The 6,950-nt window shown below is 38.1% G+C and overlaps 1 long non-coding RNA gene across 5 annotated transcripts; it reads left to right on the top strand.

The window, feature by feature from the left end:
* The first annotated feature begins 1,462 nt into the window (after window positions 1–1,462).
* LOC113275457 lies at window positions 1,463–4,990 on the top strand. Of its 5 annotated transcripts, XR_003323595.1 has the most exons (6): window positions 1,463–1,690; window positions 1,853–1,952; window positions 2,376–3,097; window positions 3,199–3,261; window positions 3,911–4,391; window positions 4,475–4,990. It is a non-coding gene; the product is annotated as an uncharacterized LOC113275457 (long non-coding RNA). The 5 variants fall into 5 exon arrangements; XR_003323597.1 differs by having other exon boundaries at window positions 2,376–2,499; window positions 2,960–4,391; XR_003323596.1 differs by having other exon boundaries at window positions 2,376–2,499; window positions 2,636–4,391.
* The last annotated feature ends 1,960 nt before the right edge of the window (window positions 4,991–6,950 follow it).

The following is a 6,950-nucleotide window of genomic DNA, read 5'->3' as shown; positions in this document are numbered from 1 at the left end:
TTATCCGGCCCGGCCCGTAAAAAACCCGAACCCGGCTCGGCTGGTGTCTAAACAAGCCGGGTTAGGGTTGGAACAATGCCATCTTGTGGGAAAACGGGCTAACCCGTCCCGGCCCGCAAAACCGCGGGTACAACTCGTAAACCCGTGTGTATCATATATAAACAACGTTACCATCTGATAACCCTAAAAAACTAAAATGTTCGACCTTCTTCTTTTTCTCTCACAGCTGCGGCCATTAATCCAATACAGAGAACCACCACTACCAATCAATTCACCACCTCTTTCTCCTCCTCCTTCTTCTAATCATCTTCTTCTCTCCATACAGAGTACAAACAAACAAAGTTATGCTTTTTATTTCAGAGTTAGGGTTAGGGGATCAATTCGTGAAGAACTCAGGGGAGAAATTGAGAAGATGAAGCCGTTCTGAGTAGAAATCGAGAGTTTATGAAGAATTACTTGATGGGTTTAATCCTGAGTTAGGATAGGGATTAGAGATTGTTGCTTGCGGATGAGAGCAGATCGAGAAGACGTCTAGTGATCAGGGTGGATTCAGTTTCTGGAATCAGATGAAGATTGGGTAAAAGGGGTTTGTCGATGGGGGTCTGAAATTAGGGTTTTTGTTATATGATTTAGTTAGGGTTTAAACTGGTTTGAGGTGTAGGTGACAGAAAAGCTACTGAAGAGGTGGAAATGGATCTGAATTGAAGGTGGAGGAAATCAGTTAAATTAATTGAAAAAAGGAAAGCTACAAATGAATGGGGTTAGGTGCAGATATCTAGTTCAGTGATTAATCGAATGAATCAATGGAAGATTTCAAGTAGCCTCATCCAAGCAGCTGGTGTTAATGGAGGAAATCTGTGAAGAACCGGAGGCTGATTTCTATTACAGAAACAACAGTTGAAATTGGGGATTTCGGGTTTTGGTCTAAATTGTTGTTGATTGTGTTCGATGGATGGAGTAGCTATATGTAATGATTTTGGGGGATTGAATTGTGGAAACTGTGGTTTCTTGATGTTTTTTGAGAAAGTGCATACTTAGATGTATGTTAAGACAGGGTTGTGAAGATGAAGATGCAGATGTAGCTCATGATTTTTTGTGTTGAGTGGATCTGTATTTGATTTTTGTGTTGAAATTGAATGGATCCTTATTTGATTTTTGTGTTGAATAGAGATTTAAGATGCTCAAAGCTTAAACGAGACCACAAATTAACTTCATTAGGTTTTAGATTAATATTAATTAAACAAGCCGGGTAACCCGTAAGCCCGCAGGTTTTACCCGCTACGGGTGCGGGTTGATGAAATGACGACCCGTGAAGAATATCAACCCGCAAGCTTGGACCCTTGTTAACCCGAACCCGTGTAACCCGTAACAAGCCAGCCCCGGCCCGCCCGTTTGCCAGCGCTAGTATAGACCAAACTCATTTTCTGCATGTGTGCCTTAGCTTTTAACGAGTAACCGCGGGAGCTCAATCGTTTTCTATAGACTCAGTCCCAAAATCCTCTACCCTCAAAACCTTCGTCTTACTACCTTACAAGTTGCATCATTAAACATGGAAGACGCAGGTTCCATTTAGTTAGTCATGGGGATGTTCTCCATGGTTTTTAGTTTTGGTTTAGTTCTCAGATCAACCAGGATTGCAAAACTCAAATTAGTTCTCAGATCTATCGGTATTGCAAAACTCAAATTACGGGTATGATTTTGCCAGTCTTGGTTCTCTGATTCCCCGAAAATTCAAATTTTCTTTCATGATAAATTTGGTTTTGATTCATTATTTGTATGAAAGTTTGATTAATTTTTTAATGTCCAGCTTTAAAAAGGGTCTGTTAAATTTTAACCTAAGTTTATTTTTCAGATTATGCCATGGAGTTACTGATTTTGACCTAATTGCTAGGGGCCTGATTGCATCCTCCCACATCAATGTTCCATCACGATATATTGCCGCTTTGTTTCAGGTTCTTTGTACTAATTTGCGTTTTTTTCATCTGCAGTTACAATCTGCTTACGTTAACCAAAGGAACTGCACGTTTCTTTTAGCCTTTCATCTTCCTCTTCCTTTTTGTAATAAACTTATTGGTTTCAATCGTCATTCGTTTTTCCCTCCCAATAGATAAATCTGCGGTCGTGTGTGATCCCATCATCCCATGAAACATTATGTTACACATGGTAGTGTTATTTTTCTAAAAAAAGTCATAGGAGAAAATATTTTCCATACTGAAATGATTCTTACGCTCGAGCGGAAATAGAGAGGCTCAAACCCTAGCTACAAAAGACCTCTGAAGAATATTGTTTCGATCTTTTTAGTTCAGGACGTTTTTTCTTTTAAGCTTCAGATTGTGGAGAAATTTCAAAATACAGTCGTCTCAATGGTGTGACAGGTTCTGTAGCAGCTGAATGGAGGTAATCATTAAAAGCTAATGTATTGGAATTTTAATCTGCAACAAATCAAGTTGGAGGTAATTCTGCTGATACAATCACCATCTTCATCCCAATCTAATAGAGGTAGTTATTCCCCCTTTCTATTGTCAAGTTGATAAAATAGTGATAGGTAAATCTTATACGTACTTGAAATGGTTAGCTTAGATTACACTTTTGTAGTTGGGATGTATTGATAATCATCAGAGTTGTCCTTACACAGGGGGGAGGATTCCTCCGCAAAAATCCTCTTTTATCACATATGAAGGCCTAAACTTCAAAACGTATCTCACCGGTAAAACATTTTACACATAAACTATATTTGATGTAACATTGATATCGTAACCTAGGGTGGCAATCACTTATCATTAGAAATTTTGGACTGCAAATGTCGTGAACATGTTGAAAACCGTAACCAACATTCGAATAGATGCATGAACTCACCATTGAGAATCTTAGGTTTGTGTTCTTTGCACTTCTTTGTTTTATTACTCATGCCATAGTATGAACATGCAAATAGTCCCTAACCACACAACAATTTCTGTAGGGGTAAGAAACTGAATATTATCATCTAGGTCTCTTTTGCACACCAGGTGGGAAATTTTCCAATTAGTTCAAACTCCAACCAGCAACCCCGGTCCTTCTGAGGTTGTTGTTTGCTCCACTTTTATGAAGAGATACCAAGGTTACGCTCTCTGTTGGTTACTCTCTTCGCATATAACTTTTGATTTCTATTTAAGTACTTCTCGAGACCACTGTAAGTAGCTTTTGATGGGGCTTACACAGGAAAATGCACCCTCTCTTCCACTAATGCCACCAGAGTGTACACGAATATTGACATACCAAAAGGTATAGTGCTTCAAGCAAAGTAAATTTTATCCGCTTTATCTTATAGATAGTGGAGTTCAATGACATTAGTACATATCCAACAGTCTTGAGTTAATTTGCATATGCAAGTATTTTATCGATTTGATCCCAAAAAAATGAGTACTTCAGTATATTAAGTTTGACCTTTTGATTCACTTTTTACTGTTTCCATTGTAAGATGTAACAAAAGTCCAAAAAGGATTAGACCGTTTTAGTCCTACTACCTCATTTGGTTACTCTTCAACTTCCTTTAAATCCTCTGTCATTGTCCGATAGTTCTGCCATTGTAGAGGCTACTGTTTCTGTTCCTCCAAACATTAAACATCCCTTGCTTCAAAACTAAAATAAAATTACATCTCGCGTAAATAAAAATATTATTCCATCAAACTTATTTTTGGTATAAGTAGATCATAAGCTACTGTGATTTTTTTTTTTTGCTACGTCCTTCCCACGATAAGCCTTTGATATTACCTCGATTGAGAAATATAGAGGCCTTAATATTATGTGTTAAGAGCGTTAAAAAAGTCTGCTCTTTATACAAATTCTATCTCATCCAAGATTCATTTCAATGTGTATAAGACTTTACAAAGTCTGCTCTTTGTATCATTTACTTTTGTTGCGATGTTTGCAGGTGCTTGGATGGCAGGACCCTGTCATATTATTGTTGCGAGCAAAAAGGGAAAGCACCCATTGAAATTCTGGATGCTGATAACAACACAGTATCCCAATTACTTCCTACCAAATAGGGCCCGCCTCCACCAAAAATAGTACCATGCATGCATTCCAACTAGGCACACTTTGATTTACCCAGGTTATCATGGATTGAACTGTAATTTTATCCATGTATATAGCCTGCCAATGTGTTGTGCTAAAAATGCTCTAATGGAGACTGGTTGGTAATATCTTGATTGTCGTGGGTGTAGCAAGAAAGTTGTTGGTGAGGATAGTAATCTTTGGTATGGAAAATTTGAGAGCAAAGTCGGCATTCCCATAGCCAAGTACCTTCTCCATTCTGAAGTTGAAGATGCAATCGGTACCGACATGTTTGGGGCTTCGGACAGTGATGTTCATAAGATGGTTCAGCACACTTCCTCTAGACTCATCCCTTAGAGGTAAAATTCCTAAATCCATCTCACCATCACACCTCATAAAGTTGCCCACCAAAGTAATATAATCACTGTTACTACTATTGCAGGAATCAACGAAGGCTGGAACGCTTTCTTGGTTCTCCCCACTTCTTCACCAGCCTGTCGATTCTTTGGTAACTTTGAACTCATTCAACATGAAGCAGTGATCACCCACGACTTACACAGTGACCCATATCGACTACCATGGTCCACCTTCTTCCCCTGATTGAAGCGTTTATTTTTTGCATCCGTCAAGGAGGAAATCAAGGAGGAAATCCAAGTCTAAATCTGGGGTAATATTAAGCATCCAAGAAGCGCGTTGTAATTTTTGAAGATGATGAATAACTAAGCAAATCAGCATTTCTGCCTTACGCACATGGAATAAGAACTTTAGTTTTTCAAGTGGTGGTGATTTTTATCATCTTTGGTTTTCTACATTTAGTTGTGTTATGTTTTCTTTATTCCCGTTCCTTTTGCATTTTGGTTATGTCAGTTATCAGGGTCCGCCCGTCCTCATACGTTTGGATGTGGATTGTATTTGAAATGATTGTATAAATTTAAAGACACTCCAAGCCCTGAGCAAATGTTGGTAATCACTGATCAGATCCTTCTAACCATTCCAGGCTGTCTAATCAGAAAAGGAATACTATTTATAATGTGCAGCAACAACTACGCTCTCACATAACCGATCAATAAAACCATCAAACAGTCAACATTTCGAAGAGAAACAAATGCCTAAGTATTTGGATAGTAATGTCGTTATGTGATTATGTCCCAAAAGAAACTAATGAAGTAGTTCACCTATTAGCTAAAAGATGCAAAGCTGCAAGTTGATTTTGTTTTCTGATCTCAGAGCCTACCAATATGGCTACCCTGTCTTATCACAGAGAAACTTGATATAACTTTTTTTTTTAAATAAAAAACATGATATTTTTGCAGTGTTAAAAGTGAAAGCGATAAAGAAAGAAACAGGGTTTCTTATTGATCATCATCAGGGTTACATGGATACAATAACATATATATACATGGAGAGACAAATTCTATGTATCTAGTTGGGCCGCACATATATGGGTCGTAGGCGCTACAACACTCCCCCTTTTGCGGTCCAATAGAACTTCATATGCAGTGCTTTACATTTAGTGCTTCAAATGTAGTTCTTCAAATGTCGTCCTCTTCTTAATGACTTGTGCCGAAATCAATTGCCTCATTAAAAAAACTTTGACAAGGAAAAACCCAGTGAGATAAAACCTTGGTACAACTCTTCACATGTAGAACTTCACATGTTGTCTCGCAATTTACATGTAGTTCATTGCATGAAATACGATCTTCAAAGATCGACGAGTCTAAGTTAATTGCCTCGTTAAAACTTCGTCAGGAAAACCTAAAGGTACAAAACTTGAACTAAAGAAAAGAGTACAATAATAAGCAAACTTAGAACATAGTTGGACTCGAATATGTTTCCTCATTAAAACCTTGACAAGGAAAACCCAGTGGGATAAAACCTTGACGAAGGAAAAAGAGTACAACGTGACAGATGCAAGTAAAGGTGATCCGTTGCAGATGATCACTTTGCTCCGTTGAAGTTGACTAGTTGCTTCACAACTCTTAAGGCAGAAAATCCTCGTGGGAAAGACAATATCCTTAGCTGGAAAATTACATTCCCGGTGTTTGTTGTTGTCTCATTAAAAACCTTGCCGAGTAACAAAACCCTGTGGGAAAAAGAAACTTCGGTGAAGGAAAAGAGTCCCACACACTATTAGATTCTCCCCCTGATGTCGAACAGTTTCATTAGTCCAACCAAGTCATGAGAGTTCATCACACTTTACTTTGGTGACTTAAATGTTTATAAGACCTTGTTGTTGATTCTGTAAGTTACGTTGCTTAGCAGACTATCACGTTTTATTTCTTTGATTCAGATATTTTCAGTAATATCAACGCGATCTTTATGTCTTCAACGTTCAACATACTTGATGTTTGTAGTATTGTCTCGCTAAAAACCTTGTCGAGTAACAAAACTCTTTGGGAAATACTATTCTCGATCGAAGGGACAAAGAGTACAACACAGCTTCAATTTCGAAGTAAATTATGTCGACATCATATCCTTGAATCCTCCCCCTGATGTCGGCATCTCCCCCTGATTACTCTCAGAGTTGTTCCAGACTGTTCCTTTATTCATGTACTTTTCGAAACTGAATATCGGTAATGGCTTAGAAAATAGTCTACCATATCTCCCCCTGATTAATTTCGTTGGAGAAGAGATTATTGTTCATTCATAATCAACAACCTTTGGATTGCAGTTCCATTAGCATTCCTTTTTATGTCTTTGCAGGGATAAAACAAACTCATGTCAATGGTTACTTTTAAGTACATGATTACATTCATTGTACCATTCCAATGACGTTGCGTTGGCGCTGAGCTATATCTAGCTAACAAGTTCATTGAGGATGTAATATTTGGTCGAGCACATTATGCTAAGTACAATAATGCATCTATTATACTTAGATAAGGAAAGTTCATCTCCCGACCCAAATTCTTCATCTTCCG

Source organism: Papaver somniferum, chromosome 4, assembly GCF_003573695.1.
Source record: "Papaver somniferum cultivar HN1 chromosome 4, ASM357369v1, whole genome shotgun sequence".
In the NCBI taxonomy this organism is placed as follows: Eukaryota; Viridiplantae; Streptophyta; class Magnoliopsida; order Ranunculales; family Papaveraceae; genus Papaver; species Papaver somniferum.
Note: the sequence above shows the minus strand (reverse complement) of the source record. Positions and strands in the feature narration are given on the sequence as shown.